Consider the following 18,528-nt stretch of genomic DNA (forward strand, 5'->3'; position numbering starts at 1 on the left):
CAGTGACCCGCTTTCTTCTGGGCCTTGCTGGCTGAAGAGAAATCCACCTATCTCCTTTGCCTGTGAAAATATAAAGAAATAGCCCCTCTCTTTGGGGTATCATTAACCTGAAAAAAGGATTTATGATTAATATTGGTTGGCCTCTCCATCTCTTCCTTGTCCATCTTTCTCCAAAGGTGGTTGCGTCCTTTTAAAGGGAGTCCATCAGTTTTATTCTGTAAAAAACATACATGCATAGCCTTTTCTCCAGGTGAATGGACCTGGATCCCAAACACAGTTTCCATCATCCTCAGATTTCTTAGGATCAATTTTCTCTGTAGAATTGAAAATGTGTTTATCTTCCCTAATTTTATTACAAGCTTTTAGTAAGGAGAAAAAATTTTTAGTTAAAATGAGTAAATGAACTTTGTCACACATAAGATTCCTCTTCTCCTCCTTCTGTTTTAACAATTTAAATAGTAAAGCATTGCTAGATCTTGAACCAGTAAAAGTACTAGTTAGATAACCTTCATTGTTATGTAAATACTGGCTACCATCCCTCAGAGAATTAAGAGAGCTAACTAATTGGGAGAACTTCTTATCATACTTTGAAAGACTGAAAAAATTCTTAATAAATTTGTTCAGCTGATCTTGAAGTAACTTACCAAGCAGACATTTTTTCTCCAGGCTTACCAATAAGGTTATAGGCTCAATTGAGCCGTTTTGCCTTTCAGGCTACTCACACTGTATGATTTTACCTTGCAATATTCTGTCTTGGTTAACTTCACTCATTCCCTCTATGCTGGCTTTAGGGGAAGTTAATGGGAGGGCTAGGCCCCCCTGAATGCCCTAAGGAAATGACCCGGCATCCACAGTTAACAAACCTTTTTCCTTCCATTTCTAATTCCATGTGGGGGCGCTGTTTCTCCACAACAGCAGTCCAGAAGACTGCTTGATTTATAGGGTGGTCAAACTTCTCAAGTACTCTTTCCTGATAGGTATAAATTTTTACTCTAGAAATGCAAGGAAGGGAAAATTGGCTTAAGCGATCCTACATTTATACAAACCATGGTATATCAGAACTCATTACTGCCTTAATTTCTTCTTCACAATCCTGACCAATAACTCCAGCAACACATTGAGAATTTATGTTAGACTTTCTTTTTCTTTTTTTTTGGACTTTCTTAATAAACATCCTATAGTTCTTTTAGGTAGTGGACCCCAATTACTGCTCTTCATTTCTGATTCAATCACAGTTTTGGGTTTTTTCTTACAACTCTTATCAACTCCAGTATCAATTTTAATTTCTTGAGTACTAAGGTTAAATCTTCCTGATAGAAACTGTATTAATCTTTCAATAAGAGGTCCCTGCTTTTGAGGATCAAGCTCCTGTGAAGGCTTCTGAGCCATCTCTTGGTTATTCAAACCAACTGCAGTGAGAACAGAGACTAGGTTTTTGCCTCTTTGGCTAGGTCTGTTCTCCTGCTGTGAGGCTGCTAGATAAAGGCGATTTCTCTCAAAGATCTTCTTTGCTCCAGTAGGCAGACACCTTGCCTACCACGCTCTGCTATGAGGGCTCTGCATCAAGCTTCTTCCACTATTTTCCCGCCGGGAAGTCTTTGCTAATGGCGACCCTTCACTGTTGATTTTTGAACGACATTGGCTCGCCCAATGAGTTCCCTTCCTACAATGGAGGCAGAGTTCAGGTTCGTTTAAACCCGATCTCCATGGTCCTGGCCCATGCTCTGACACTGGCCGCAGCCTGCTCTGCCTACACTCTTTTGAAGATGACTTGTCTTCCCACAACTAAAGCACTTTCTTCCAGGTCTGATATAGTTTGCCAATGAAGCTGCCATGAGGTCTGCCTTGTATTCCTCTGCCTCTACATTCCTGCATATCCTAAAATAACCCAGCAAAGTGCCCTGTTCGCTGTAGGGATGCAAGGCATTTTTACAGTGCTTATTAGAGAAATCATAAGATAGCTTGTGCACTAGGTCTCTTACTGCCTGAACATTCTTCACACATTTGGAAATAGCATCTTCCAGTCGGGACACAAAGTCAGCGTAACGCTCATCATTCTGTTGTCTTATAGCCCTGTAACGCGGCGTTCTCTCTTCTGATGGAATTATCTTTTCCCAGGCCCTTAAGCAAACCTCATGTATCTGTCCTATTGTCTGTTCAGTAAACTGTAGTTGAGACTCAACTGTAATATAATTTGCAGCCCCTAGCAATTGATGAATTCCTATATCTATCCCATCCTCAGCATTCTTCCCAGCTCTTGCAAGGGCTGCTTCCTTCCATAGCATTTGATATCACAAGCATTCTGAAGAGTAAAGACAAATTCTCACTAAAGCTTTCCAATCTGTAGGGGTCCAGCTGTCAGACTCTGCTAGAGCCCTTATCATGCTAATTACAAAATGGGAGTCTGGGCCGTAGTCATTGATTGCCTGCTTGAGATCTTTCAGCAACTTAAAAGGCAAAGGCACTGTGAATTCCTTTTGGTTCTAACAGGATAAGACATCTTGCATTCTAAATCTTCTTCTGCAATCCCTCTTCCTACTCTGGAGAGTAAAGGTGCTTTCCTATACTTTGCTTCTTTACATCTATTCTCTGAGCTACTCTTTTCAATCTGTATATCTTGGAGTTCCACTTCCTGAACTTCACCTTCTGTGCTAGCTCTCCTAGTTTGCATTTCTTTGGAGCTAATCTCTCTACCTTCAGGGCTGGCTTGCTTGATTGTTTTACAATCTCTGGCCTTTCTTACACTAAATTCCAGCAGGAGAGCAGTTGCTTTTACTATGTCCCCTTCTGACTCAGGCTCATTCTTTTAGCTCTGCCTAAAATCTTCTCATCTGCCTGAAACCCGTTCTCACTGCTTCTCATCTGATTTAAATTTGGGCATCTTAGACGTTGCCTGTTCTGCTTCTTGGCTTTCTCTACCTTTGAAAGCAAGGGAGCTTCCTGGGATTGTTTAATAGCCATGCTTTGGATCTTGCAATCCACTGCCTCTAGTACTGTATCACCTTTAAACCTTCGGAGTCTGCAGTCTCGCGAGAGCATACAGGCTTTGGCAATGAGGTTCTGTTCTAGAATTGGAGGCTTTAGATAACAAACCAATCCCTGCCTTTTCAGTTTTTCCTAAAGTTTCATAACCTAAATCATGCTTATTCACAGACACTTTAGCTTGCTTTTCTAGATTTGAATAGACACAAGACTTCTCACTAGACTGTTCATCCTTATTCTCTTCCTCCTGCAAAAGTTTTAAAACCATCTTAACTTGTACCCACAGAGACCACTTCTCCATAGGGATACTCTCCCCATCTCTGTGCTTCCTTTAAGTTGACAATGACCTCCTCCCAGGTCTCTAAATCAAAAGTTCCTTCCTCTGAGAACCATGAATTATACCTTTTTACTACTTTTAGAAAACATTGTATCTTTTTCTTCGTTACTTTTACACCTTGTCTTTTCAGTAAGTAGAGAGCATGGTACCATAAGTTTCAGGTTTACTTTTACCTTGCTCCCATTATCCTCTTTAAAATTCTAATTCACTATTTCCACTACTTCTCTGTCAATCCCCACACCGGATCCTCACTTCACACAATTTTCAAATTCACTCTACATACCAATGGGGCCATATAATTGTTATATGGGATATAACTCATATTGTCCCACGTTGTGCGCCATTTGTCTGGGGAAGCCCGCCTTGTGCTGGGGCTCCAGCCTCCAGCCCAGTCCTTGAGCCTCCTGCCTGGTCTCCATCCCACCTCCCTTCATCCACACTGAGCGTGGACCTGGCTGGTAAGATCATGGCCATCCAGGAGGTGAGCATGCTACCATGAATTGTGTCTGACTGCATTATTGTAATGTCTCTTCTATCGCTCATGCTCCCGGTGACTTTAATATAATATTTATATATCTCAACCATACAATTGTGCTTATTGAACCCAAGATTACTGGTGGGGGGCTGGCACCCCAACTCATACCACAGTACATACCATTTGTCTAGTTCTTCAATGCTTCCTCTCCCGCTCACTCCCTCCAACTATCATGACCTCAGCTCTACCTTACAAAGCCGGCTAGACCAGAGCATGTACACTGGTACAGATAAGAACTCTCAACACACAGAATCCAAGACAGATAAACCCTTCAGGAACAGTAATGGAAGTAGTGATAACATGAGGGTAGGGATGAGATAGAGGGAACTGATAGCAATGATTGATGTATTAACACTCACACCCCAGGGGGACAAGCAACAGAAACATTGGTGAAGTGAGACCTTGGACATTGTAAAATATGAAAGTATAATTTATCAAGGTTTCATGAGGGTGGGAGAGTGGGAGAGAAGGGGGAAAAAGGAGCTGATACCAAGGGGTCAAGTATAAAGAAAATGATGATGGTACCGTAGGTACAAATGTGCTTGATACAATTGATGTATGCATTGTTATAAGTGGTGTAAGAGCCCCCGATAAAATGACTCAATTTTTTAAAAGTGTTTAGGTAGATCTTGATGGAGGATAGATTGAGAAACAATAGTTTCAGAATTTGATAATTTTGCTTAATAATCAAACTGAAAACTCACTGCCATTGCATCTTTTGTGACTCACAGCAACCCTGACTTTCAGCAACCCTATTGGACAGGGTAGAGCAGCCCCTGTGAGTTTCTGAGACTGCAACTCTTTACAGGGGTAGAAAGCCCTAACGTTTCTCTCTCAGAGCGGGTGGTGGTTTTGAACTATGTGGGTAGCAGCCAAGTGAAAACCACTATGCCACCAGGGCTCCCTGTGCCACATAGCGGGAGCTGTTGTTTTCCCAAACATTCACTTGGCTATTTCTTTTATAAGAAGCCAAGTAATTTGGCAGCTTATTTCTGTTCCACTTTTCTTATATAGAAAATGTGGTGACAGTGTGAACCTGTTTGTTGTAGTTTATGTGAACATAATTAATTGAGTGATCTAGACCAAGTGAGCTAGACCAAGTGAGCTGACTGGTCAAAAATCAGACCTGTGGATTGCCAAATTGGTTCTGCTGAGATTGGGGCTTTCCTGGATCCACAGGCTTCCTCCAAGCTGTGTCCGAGAAGCTCTGCATTTTAGAGCTACATTTTATAGTTGAAAGAGAGGCCTAAGGAGGGAGGGAGTCCTTAAGCTCTAAGACCTTAATGCTGTCATTGCTGTCCTCTTTTAGTGTACCTGCAGTTTCCACACTGCAGTGGGAACCATTGAAACAGCTGTTCTCATTCTCTGAGATGGTGTGCCACCCCACTCCATACCACCACCACCTCATCCCTTTCTCTTATTGTAGAGATAATGCCCCTTCCATATGTATCTCAGATATTCAATTAATGAAGAAAGACAAAAGTAGGAGAAATGATTTAGATGAAGGAGACCATAAGCATGAGGCCATAATGGGGTCCAAAGGCTGTGTGGCCATGTCGCTAATTATAGAAATGGATGAAATCTGCCACAAAAATGTGATTGGAGGCAGAGCAATTCATCACTCTCTCAGGCAGGACTACATAAGTGAGAATGGGGCCATTATGGAGACATGGAGACGATCACAGATTAGAAAGGCTTACTGGATTTGTTCTGGGGCCTTCCGACCACTATAACTCATGACCATAGGGTCTTAGACTTTCCCAATTTCCATTGAGGACCTTCCCAGGGAAGTCCCAGAGGGCAGATTGCTCCTCTCTGCTCTGGCTAGTTGTTGTTGCGTGCCATTGAGGACACTTGGACTCGTCGTGACCTCACATACAACCGAATGAAACACTGTAGGGTCGTGCACCATCCTCACAATTGTTCCTGTGCCTGAACCACCGATGAAGCCACTGAGTCCATCCACTTCTTCGAGGACCTCCTCTGTTTCATGGCTTCTCCACTGTACCAAATAGGATGTCCTTCTCCAGGGACTGGTCTCTCCTGACAACATGTCCAAAGTATGTAAGATGGCGTCTTGCCATCCTTGCCTCTAAGCAGCACTCTGGCCTTATTTCTTCTGATACAGATTGGTCAGTCCTTCAGCAGTCCATGGTACTGTCAGTAGTCTTCTGGTGGACCACAATTCGATGCATCTGTTCTTCTACAGCCTTCCTTATTCAGTGTCTAACTTTCACATGCATATGATGCAATGGAAAATAGCATGGCTTAGGTCATGTGCACCTTAGTCCTCAGAGTAACATCATTGTTCTTCAACACTATAAAGAGGTTTTCTGCAGCAGATTTACCCATTACAATACATCTTTTGATCTCCTGACTGCTGTTTCTATGAACATTGATAGTGGATCTAAGCAAGACAAAATCCTTGACAACTGAAGCCCTTTTCTCTGTTTATCACCTATTGGTCCAGTTTTGGGGATTTTGGTCTTCCTTATATTGAATTGTAACCCATATTGAAGGCTGCAATCCTTGATCTTCAGCAAGTAGTTCAATTCCTCCTCATTTTCAGCAAACAAATGGTGTCATATATGCACACAAGCAGGCTCCCAAAAGTTAGTGGAACAAGGAATCAAAAGAGAATGGAATTTTTCAGGGACTTTTTGAAATACCAGTGTGTGTGTGTGTGTGTGTGTGTGTGTGTGTGTGTGAGAGAGAGAGAGAGAGAGAGAGAGAGAGAGAGAGAGAGAGAGAGAGAGAGAGAGGAGATGTGGGCATAAAACAAACATCAAGCAACATAAGGGAGAATGCTGTTGGCTGCTGTTGAACTGATTCCGGTGCGCATGCACAGTGACCTGCTGTGTGCACCATAGTGACCCCTCAGAAGCAGATCATCAAGCCTACCTTTCAACTGAAATTCTGAGAATTCACAATTTTCAGAAGTATGTGGATAACAGTGAAAGCCAAAATTCTATTTGCACAGTCCCCACGTGGATTAAGCTTCCAGTGAATTCCTTCAGACCATTGACCAGGGATGTGAACACTCTTGCCACCAGGCAGAGGGCATTGGAAAGTGGATTACCCCTTAGGCAGCCCATGGTGGGGCTTAGAGACTTGCCTAAGTGTATCCTTGAATCGAGGCTGCCATTCTGGGCTGCACAGTCATGAGTCATGCCCCCAAAGCCTTGGTTGTTTGGCCCTGGACCACTCTTGTAAACTGTCCTGTTTAACACAGGTCCCAATCCTTGTCCTATTCTTGCTTCTGTAGTCCCACCTGGAACTGTGATGTTGGGATCTGCCGCCATGTCCTTTCAAGTCTGTGAATCTCAGATAACCCTTACATATCAATAAGACGTCTTGCTAATAGTTTCCCTCCCCTCATCTCGATGGCATGTGTTTGTCCTGTTTAAGATTTAATAAATTATCTTTGAGATTTGGAATATCCTCTTACCCTAAAACACAAGGCATCTCTGGGTGTATTCCAGCTGCCAACTTTTTAGGTAGTAGTCAAGAAGTTAGCTGTTATGTCACCCAGGAAGCTGGGGAAAGGATGATCACCAGAACAAATCCATTATTCCCTCCACTCGCTTCCTAGCCTTTGAATCTCCACCTTGGAGGCAACTATGGCCTTTCTGTTTCTTTTTGATGATCATGTACGCATGTCCAAGTAAAGCTTACTTTTTACTCTTTTGTATCGCCTATTTCATTAAATATTATATTTTGGAGATTCTTCCAAATGGATTCATACAGAATGACCTCATTCATTTAAGAGTGCATGCTGTTACACAATACAGCTATGATAAAATGCATCTAACCAACCTCTCTTTTTTCTCTGTGTATTTTACCAATTTTCCTGTCAAAATTGACCATATCTGAGTTTGCTTTCAGGGACACCTTAAGTCTAGTACCCCTTGAATCCTAGGGCCTGGAGTCCTCCTCCTCTTCAGAACCAATCTCTGTGCAGGTGTGCTGGTATGTGAACTGTGAACCCTCTCCCTAAAATCAAAAAATAAAACCCAAACTCACTGTCATCAAGTCACTGTTGACTTGCAGTGACCCTCTGAGTTTCTGAAACTCTGTCTATGGTAGTAGAAAAACCAGTCTTTCTCAGAGCTGCTGGTAGTTTTGAACTGCCAACCATGTGGATCACAGCATAACTGTTAGGTTTCTCGGGTGGGAAATACCTCAGTTCTTGGCATCACAGGAGAAAGAATTCATGTCGAAGACTGATTGTTGATCCAAATGGGTTTGTATTAAGGAGAGAAGGTGATAGAGGAGAAGAGAAGAGAAAGAGAGGAGAGAGGGGGAAGGGGGAAAGAAAGGATTGAGAGAGAGAGAGAGAGAGAGAGAGAGAGAGAGAGAGAGAGAGAGAGAGAGAGAAAGAGAGAGAGAGAGAGAGACCCCACAGAAAAACAGGGAGGTGGTCTCCAGGTTCGGCCTTTAGTGGCTTCGGCTGGGAGGCGTGGTTGACATTATTGGTTGACCCCATTGGCTGAATTAAGCCCACCTGTCCTGGTTTGCACCCACCTAAGTGCACTGCCTCCCTGCCTCATGTGCCTGAATTTGGAGCCTGCCCAGTAGACACCCTGGTCCCAGCTCTAGCTACCTAACATAAAACTACACCATAACACTACTCCCTCCTAAACAGCATAGCTAAAAATATGAGTTGAGCAGAGAAATTGGTTCTTAAAAGAATGCCTTCGCTTACAACCGATTGTCATTTTAAATTTCACTTGATGGTGTAGAGAGAACCAAGAGATCATTCCATCCCTCAGATTACTTGTAAACTACTGCAGAAACCTCAGGAAAGCCAGCAATTGCCTGCAAGACTGAGGTAGAATCTCAAGGTTGACTCCCAAAACCATACGCATTGCTATAGAGTTGATTCTGACCCATAGCAACCTTACACAGGACAGGGTAGAACTACCTCTGAGTTTCCAAGTCTGAAACTCTCTATTTTTGTAAATCATTTTATTGGGGGCTCTTACAGGTCTTATAACAATCCATACATCAATTTTGTCAAGCACATTTGTACATATGTTGCAATCATCATTTTCTTTGTATGTGAGCCCTTGGTATCAACTCCTTTTATTTCCCTCCCTCCCAACCCTCCCTACCTCATGAACACTTGATAAATTATTAATTATTATTTTTCATATTGTACAGAATCCGCTGTCTCCATTCACCCAAGTTCTTGTTGTTCATGCCCCCCAGTCACCCCCTGGGGAGCGGCGTGGTTATACAGTGATCATTGCAGTCAGTTCCCCCTTTCACACCCCACCTCTCCCCCACCCTCATGGTATCACTACTCCCATTACTGTTCCTAGGGGGTTTATCTGTCCTGAATTCTGTGTGTCCAGAGCTCTTATCTGCACCAGTGTACATGCTTTGGTCTAGCCGGATTTGTAAGGTAGAACTGGAGTCATGATAGTGGGGTGAGGGCTGGGAGAGTCTGTAACTCTTTATAGGAGTAGAAAGCTTCACAGGAAAGTGAATTTGAGGCTGAGACCTTGGGAAAAGTTTGGTCAAGATAAACAGATGTGGAGTGGTGTAGGGAAGGAAAGATTAAAAATAACCTGGTCCAGGATCCTCACAAATTTTAAGTTCATTTGACGCTCCCTAGGGAGGAAGGAGGAAGAGCTATCAGCAGGCAGGCTGTGTCATGCCTACAGCCTCTACAAAAATGCTTCCTGACTCTTCTCAGAAATTCTGCCAGGTGCTACCAGCCTCCTGAGTCTGAGAATGGTTCCTCTATGTTCTTATGAAGCTGAGGAAGGTTGGCACAAAAATATTTGGGAATCCAAGGAGCATGGTGAGGTCATTTCAGGGGGTCATGAGGAATGACTAGTAGGGATTTCAGCCAAATTAAAGGGCTTAGCAATTTGAATACCAGCTGACTCTGACCTTGATCAAGCCTCTTTACCTTTCTGGGTCAATTAAAAAAATTATTTTTTACCAGGTTTCTACTATATGTCAGATATGGGGAAGCAGTAGACAAACCAATAGAAGCTAGGAAATTTGATCCCACCTGTACAGATGTTGCTTCTAAAGACAGCATTCTTTATGTATGAGTTTGCCAGTAGTAATAATTGTCGTTAATCGTGCACTCTTGCCTGAAGAAAAATCCAAGAATCTGTGTCTTTGTACCTCCCTTTTGACACCCTCAAGGAACCCAGTGGTGCTGTGAGGAAGGCATTGGCCTGCTAACCCAAATACTGGCAGTTCAAACCCACCTGATGCTCCAAAGAAGATGAGACTGTCTGTTCCCCTGAAGATATATCCTTTTGGAAACCCCACAGAGCAACTCTACTCTGTCCTATGAGAGTCAGAATAGACTAGTGAGGACAGTAGATGTGGTTTGGGTTTGGTTTCAACACCTCCTCCCTGATCTACCTCATTACATCACAGTGCCTTAATCAGCTCCCCAAGCTGGTTTGTTTTTATGGCAGATTTTCTTTCTCTCCCCAAGTGCCTGATTGTGGGAAACAGAGGGATTTCTCCCAAGCTGTCTACCCCAAATATATTCCAAACTCAGCTGCTTGCAAATGACTATGCACTTGGAGGTCATCAGGAATAGATCAGGGGTCATTCTCCCTAAGAGTTATCAGCTATCTAGTGCAAGCAGACACCACTGCTTATCCCACAACAAGTAGGATTCACTCCCTTCTGATAAGGATAGTAGTTGTCTGTTTCCTTGTAGGAGACACCAGAGAGGTCAAACCCATCCAAAGATGACCAAGGTTAGGCTGCCATCCTAAAACTAGAATCAGCCCATCTTGTCACATGTATACCCCCCAATCTCTACTCTTGCTATTGCATTTCCATAGACCATCCCCTCTCATTACTGTATCACCTATAGCACATCCCCTTCCTGTGACATGGGTCCTCACCTGTCATTAGGGGGCTTGCATGCCCCCAGAGTTCTGTCTTGGTTAACTTCACTCATTCCCTCTATGCTGGCTTTAGGGGAAGTTAATGGGAGGGCTAGGCCCCCCTGAATGCCCTAAGGAAATGACCCGGCATCCACAGTTAACAAACCTTTTTCCTTCCATTTCTAATTCCATGTGGGGGCGCTGTTTCTCCACAACAGCAGTCCAGAAGACTGCTTGATTTATAGGGTGGTCAAACTTCTCAAGTACTCTTTCCTGATAGGTATAAATTTTTACTCTAGAAATGCAAGGAAGGGAAAATTGGCTTAAGCGATCCTACATTTTTACAAACCATGGTATATCAGAACTCATTACTGCCTTAATTTCTTCTTCACAATCCTGACCAATAACTCCAGCAACACATTGAGAATTTATGTTGGACTTTCTTTTTTTTTTTTTTTTTGGACTTTCTTAATAAACATCCTATAGTTCTTTTAGGTAGTGGACCCCAATTACTGCTCTTCATTTCTGATTCAATCACAGTTTTGGGTTTTTTCTTACAACTCTTATCAACTCCAGTATCAATTTTAAATTTCTTGAGTACTAAGGTTAAATCTTCCTGATAGAAACTGTATTAATCTTTCAATAAGAGGTCCCTGCTTTTGAGGATCAAGCTCCTGTGAAGGCTTCTGAGCCATCTCTTGGTTATTCAAACCAACTGCAGTGAGAACAGAGACTAGGTTTTTGCCTCTTTGGCTAGGTCTGTTCTCCTGCTGTGAGGCTGCTAGATAAAGGCGATTTCTCTCAAAGATCTTCTTTGCTCCAGTAGGCAGACACCTTGCCTACCACGCTCTGCTATGAGGGCTCTGCATCAAGCTTCTTCCACTATTTTCCCGCCGGGAAGTCTTTGCTAATGGCGACCCTTCACTGTTGATTTTTGAACGACATTGGCTCGCCCAATGAGTTCCCTTCCTACAATGGAGGCAGAGTTCAGGTTCGTTTAAACCCGATCTCCATGGTCCTGGCCCATGCTCTGACACTGGCCGCAGCCTGCTCTGCCTACACTCTTTTGAAGATGACTTGTCTTCCCACAACTAAAGCACTTTCTTCCAGGTCTGATATAGTTTGCCAATGAAGCTGCCATGAGGTCTGCCTTGTATTCCTCTGCCTCTACATTCCTGCATATCCTAAAATAACCCAGCAAAGTGCCCTGTTCGCTGTAGGGATGCAAGGCATTTTTACAGTGCTTATTAGAGAAATCATAAGATAGCTTGTGCACTAGGTCTCTTACTGCCTGAACATTCTTCACACATTTGGAAATAGCATCTTCCAGTCGGGACACAAAGTCAGCGTAACGCTCATCATTCTGTTGTCTTATAGCCCTGTAACGCGGCGTTCTCTCTTCTGATGGAATTATCTTTTCCCAGGCCCTTAAGCAAACCTCATGTATCTGTCCTATTGTCTGTTCAGTAAACTGTAGTTGAGACTCAACTGTAATATAATTTGCAGCCCCTAGCAATTGATGAATTCCTATATCTATCCCATCCTCAGCATTCTTCCCAGCTCTTGCAAGGGCTGCTTCCTTCCATAGCATTTGATATCACAAGCATTCTGAAGAGTAAAGACAAATTCTCACTAAAGCTTTCCAATCTGTAGGGGTCCAGCTGTCAGACTCTGCTAGAGCCCTTATCATGCTAATTACAAAATGGGAGTCTGGGCCCTAGTCATTGATTGCCTGCTTGAGATCTTTTAGCAACTTAAAAGGCAAAGGCACTGTGAATTCCTTTTGGTTCTAACAGGATAAGACATCTTGCATTCTAAATCTTCTTCTGCAATCCCTCTTCCTACTCTGGAGAGTAAAGGTGCTTTCCTATACTTTGCTTCTTTACATCTATTCTCTGAGCTACTCTTTTCAATCTGTATATCTTGGAGTTCCACTTCCTGAACTTCACCTTCTGTGCTAGCTCTCCTAGTTTGCATTTCTTTGGAGCTAATCTCTCTACCTTCAGGGCTGGCTTGCTTGATTGTTTTACAATCTCTGGCCTTTCTTACACTAAATTCCAGCAGGAGAGCAGTTGCTTTTACTATGTCCCCTTCTGACTCAGGCTCATTCTTTTAGCTCTGCCTAAAATCTTCTCATCTGCCTGAAACCCGTTCTCACTGCTTCTCATCTGATTTAAATTTGGGCATCTTAGACGTTGCCTGTTCTGCTTCTTGGCTTTCTCTACCTTTGAAAGCAAGGGAGCTTCCTGGGATTGTTTAATAGCCATGCTTTGGATCTTGCAATCCACTGCCTCTAGTACTGTATCACCTTTAAACCTTCGGAGTCTGCAGTCTCGCGAGAGCATACAGGCTTTGGCAATGAGGTTCTGTTCTAGAATTGGAGGCTTTAGATAACAAACCAATCCCTGCCTTTTCAGTTTTTCCTAAAGTTTCATAACCTAAATCATGCTTATTCACAGACACTTTAGCTTGCTTTTCTAGATTTGAATAGACACAAGACTTCTCACTAGACTGTTCATCCTTATTCTCTTCCTCCTGCAAAAGTTTTAAAACCATCTTAACTTGTACCCACAGAGACCACTTCTCCATAGGGATACTCTCCCCATCTCTGTGCTTCCTTTAAGTTGACAATGACCTCCTCCCAGGTCTCTAAATCAAAAGTTCCTTCCTCTGAGAACCATGAATTATACCTTTTTACTACTTTTAGAAAACATTGTATCTTTTTCTTCGTTACTTTTACACCTTGTCTTTTCAGTAAGTAGAGAGCATGGTACCATAAGTTTCAGGTTTACTTTTACCTTGCTCCCATTATCCTCTTTAAAATTCTAATTCACTATTTCCACTACTTCTCTGTCAATCCCCACACCGGATCCTCACTTCACACAATTTTCAAATTCACTCTACATACCAATGGGGCCATATAATTGTTATATGGGATATAACTCATATTGTCCCACGTTGTGCGCCATTTGTCTGGGGAAGCCCGCCTTGTGCTGGGGCTCCAGCCTCCAGCCCAGTCCTTGAGCCTCCTGCCTGGTCTCCATCCCACCTCCCTTCATCCACACTGAGCGTGGACCTGGCTGGTAAGATCATGGCCATCCAGGAGGTGAGCATGCTACCATGAATTGTGTCTGACTGCATTATTGTAATGTCTCTTCTATCGCTCATGCTCCCGGTGACTTTAATATAATATTTATATATCTCAACCATACAATTGTGCTTATTGAACCCAAGATTACTGGTGGGGGGCTGGCACCCCAACTCATACCACAGTACATACCATTTGTCTAGTTCTTCAATGCTTCCTCTCCCGCTCACTCCCTCCAACTATCATGACCTCAGCTCTACCTTACAAAGCCGGCTAGACCAGAGCATGTACACTGGTACAGATAAGAACTCTCAACACACAGAATCCAGGACAGATAAACCCTTCAGGAACAGTAATGGAAGTAGTGATAACATGAGGGTAGGGATGAGATAGAGGGAACTGATAGCAATGATTGATGTATTAACACTCACACCCCAGGGGGACAAGCAACAGAAACATTGGTGAAGTGAGACCTTGGACATTGTAAAATATGAAAGTATAATTTATCAAGGTTTCATGAGGGTGGGAGAGTGGGAGAGAAGGGGGAAAAAGGAGCTGATACCAAGGGGTCAAGTATAAAGAAAATGATGATGGTACCGTAGGTACAAATGTGCTTGATACAATTGATGTATGCATTGTTATAAGTGGTGTAAGAGCCCCCGATAAAATGACTCAATTTTTTAAAAGTGTTTAGGTAGATCTTGATGGAGGATAGATTGAGAAACAATAGTTTCAGAATTTGATAATTTTGCTTAATAATCAAACTGAAAACTCACTGCCATTGCATCTTTTGTGACTCACAGCAACCCTGACTTTCAGCAACCCTATTGGACAGGGTAGAGCAGCCCCTGTGAGTTTCTGAGACTGCAACTCTTTACAGGGGTAGAAAGCCCTAACGTTTCTCTCTCAGAGCGGGTGGTGGTTTTGAACTATGTGGGTAGCAGCCAAGTGAAAACCACTATGCCACCAGGGCTCCCTGTGCCACATAGCGGGAGCTGTTGTTTTCCCAAACATTCACTTGGCTATTTCTTTTATAAGAAGCCAAGTAATTTGGCAGCTTATTTCTGTTCCACTTTTCTTATATAGAAAATGTGGTGACAGTGTGAACCTGTTTGTTGTAGTTTATGTGAACATAATTAATTGAGTGATCTAGACCAAGTGAGCTAGACCAAGTGAGCTGACTGGTCAAAAATCAGACCTGTGGATTGCCAAATTGGTTCTGCTGAGATTGGGGCTTTCCTGGATCCACAGGCTTCCTCCAAGCTGTGTCCGAGAAGCTCTGCATTTTAGAGCTACATTTTATAGTTGAAAGAGAGGCCTAAGGAGGGAGGGAGTCCTTAAGCTCTAAGACCTTAATGCTGTCATTGCTGTCCTCTTTTAGTGTACCTGCAGTTTCCACACTGCAGTGGGAACCATTGAAACAGCTGTTCTCATTCTCTGAGATGGTGTGCCACCCCACTCCATACCACCACCACCTCATCCCTTTCTCTTATTGTAGAGATAATGCCCCTTCCATATGTATCTCAGATATTCAATTAATGAAGAAAGACAAAAGTAGGAGAAATGATTTAGATGAAGGAGACCATAAGCATGAGGCCATAATGGGGTCCAAAGGCTGTGTGGCCATGTCGCTAATTATAGAAATGGATGAAATCTGCCACAAAAATGTGATTGGAGGCAGAGCAATTCATCACTCTCTCAGGCAGGACTACATAAGTGAGAATGGGGCCATTATGGAGACATGGAGACGATCACAGATTAGAAAGGCTTACTGGATTTGTTCTGGGGCCTTCCGACCACTATAACTCATGACCATAGGGTCTTAGACTTTCCCAATTTCCATTGAGGACCTTCCCAGGGAAGTCCCAGAGGGCAGATTGCTCCTCTCTGCTCTGGCTAGTTGTTGTTGCGTGCCATTGAGGACACTTGGACTCGTCGTGACCTCACATACAACCGAATGAAACACTGTAGGGTCGTGCACCATCCTCACAATTGTTCCTGTGCCTGAACCACCGATGAAGCCACTGAGTCCATCCACTTCTTCGAGGACCTCCTCTGTTTCATGGCTTCTCCACTGTACCAAATAGGATGTCCTTCTCCAGGGACTGGTCTCTCCTGACAACATGTCCAAAGTATGTAAGATGGCGTCTTGCCATCCTTGCCTCTAAGCAGCACTCTGGCCTTATTTCTTCTGATACAGATTGGTCAGTCCTTCAGCAGTCCATGGTACTGTCAGTAGTCTTCTGGTGGACCACAATTCGATGCATCTGTTCTTCTACAGCCTTCCTTATTCAGTGTCTAACTTTCACATGCATATGATGCAATGGAAAATAGCATGGCTTAGGTCATGTGCACCTTAGTCCTCAGAGTAACATCATTGTTCTTCAACACTATAAAGAGGTTTTCTGCAGCAGATTTACCCATTACAATACATCTTTTGATCTCCTGACTGCTGTTTCTATGAACATTGATAGTGGATCTAAGCAAGACAAAATCCTTGACAACTGAAGCCCTTTTCTCTGTTTATCACCTATTGGTCCAGTTTTGGGGATTTTGGTCTTCCTTATATTGAATTGTAACCCATATTGAAGGCTGCAATCCTTGATCTTCAGCAAGTAGTTCAATTCCTCCTCATTTTCAGCAAACAAATGGTGTCATATATGCACACAAGCAGGCTCCCAAAAGTTAGTGGAACAAGGAATCAAAAGAGAATGGAATTTTTCAGGGACTTTTTGAAATACCAGTGTGTGTGTGTGTGTGTGTGTGTGTGTGTGTGTGTGAGAGAGAGAGAGAGAGAGAGAGAGAGAGAGAGAGAGAGAGAGAGAGAGAGAGAGAGAGAGAGGAGATGTGGGCATAAAACAAACATCAAGCAACATAAGGGAGAATGCTGTTGGCTGCTGTTGAACTGATTCCGGTGCGCATGCACAGTGACCTGCTGTGTGCACCATAGTGACCCCTCAGAAGCAGATCATCAAGCCTACCTTTCAACTGAAATTCTGAGAATTCACAATTTTCAGAAGTATGTGGATAACAGTGAAAGCCAAAATTCTATTTGCACAGTCCCCACGTGGATTAAGCTTCCAGTGAATTCCTTCAGACCATTGACCAGGGATGTGAACACTCTTGCCACCAGGCAGAGGGCATTGGAAAGTGGATTACCCCTTAGGCAGCCCATGGTGGGGCTTAGAGACTTGCCTAAGTGTATCCTTGAATCGAGGCTGCCATTCTGGGCTGCACAGTCATGAGTCATGCCCCCAAAGCCTTGGTTGTTTGGCCCTGGACCACTCTTGTAAACTGTCCTGTTTAACACAGGTCCCAATCCTTGTCCTATTCTTGCTTCTGTAGTCCCACCTGGAACTGTGATGTTGGGATCTGCCGCCATGTCCTTTCAAGTCTGTGAATCTCAGATAACCCTTACATATCAATAAGACGTCTTGCTAATAGTTTCCCTCCCCTCATCTCGATGGCATGTGTTTGTCCTGTTTAAGATTTAATAAATTATCTTTGAGATTTGGAATATCCTCTTACCCTAAAACACAAGGCATCTCTGGGTGTATTCCAGCTGCCAACTTTTTAGGTAGTAGTCAAGAAGTTAGCTGTTATGTCACCCAGGAAGCTGGGGAAAGGATGATCACCAGAACAAATCCATTATTCCCTCCACTCGCTTCCTAGCCTTTGAATCTCCACCTTGGAGGCAACTATGGCCTTTCTGTTTCTTTTTGATGATCATGTACGCATGTCCAAGTAAAGCTTACTTTTTACTCTTTTGTATCGCCTATTTCATTAAATATTATATTTTGGAGATTCTTCCAAATGGATTCATACAGAATGACCTCATTCATTTAAGAGTGCATGCTGTTACACAATACAGCTATGATAAAATGCATCTAACCAACCTCTCTTTTTTCTCTGTGTATTTTACCAATTTTCCTGTCAAAATTGACCATATCTGAGTTTGCTTTCAGGGACACCTTAAGTCTAGTACCCCTTGAATCCTAGGGCCTGGAGTCCTCCTCCTCTTCAGAACCAATCTCTGTGCAGGTGTGCTGGTATGTGAACTGTGAACCCTCTCCCTAAAATCAAAAAATAAAACCCAAACTCACTGTCATCAAGTCACTGTTGACTTGCAGTGACCCTCTGAGTTTCTGAAACTCTGTCTATGGTAGTAGAAAAACCAGTCTTTCTCAGAGCTGCTGGTAGTTTTGAACTGCCAACCATGTGGATCACAGCATAACTGTTAGGTTTCTCGGGTGGGAAATACCTCAGTTCTTGGCATCACAGGAGAAAGAATTCATGTCGAAGACTGATTGTTGATCCAAATGGGTTTGTATTAAGGAGAGAAGGTGATAGAGGAGAAGAGAAGAGAAAGAGAGGAGAGAGGGGGAAGGGGGAAAGAAAGGATTGAGAGAGAGAGAGAGAGAGAGAGAGAGAGAGAGAGAGAGAGAGAGAGAGAGAGAGAGAGAGAGAGAGACCCCACAGAAAAACAGGGAGGTGGTCTCCAGGTTCGGCCTTTAGTGGCTTCGGCTGGGAGGCGTGGTTGACATTATTGGTTGACCCCATTGGCTGAATTAAGCCCACCTGTCCTGGTTTGCACCCACCTAAGTGCACTGCCTCCCTGCCTCATGTGCCTGAATTTGGAGCCTGCCCAGTAGACACCCTGGTCCCAGCTCTAGCTACCTAACATAAAACTACACCATAACACTACTCCCTCCTAAAC

Source organism: Tenrec ecaudatus, unplaced genomic scaffold, assembly GCF_050624435.1.
Source record: "Tenrec ecaudatus isolate mTenEca1 unplaced genomic scaffold, mTenEca1.hap1 Scaffold_306, whole genome shotgun sequence".
Taxonomy (NCBI): Eukaryota; Metazoa; Chordata; class Mammalia; order Afrosoricida; family Tenrecidae; genus Tenrec; species Tenrec ecaudatus.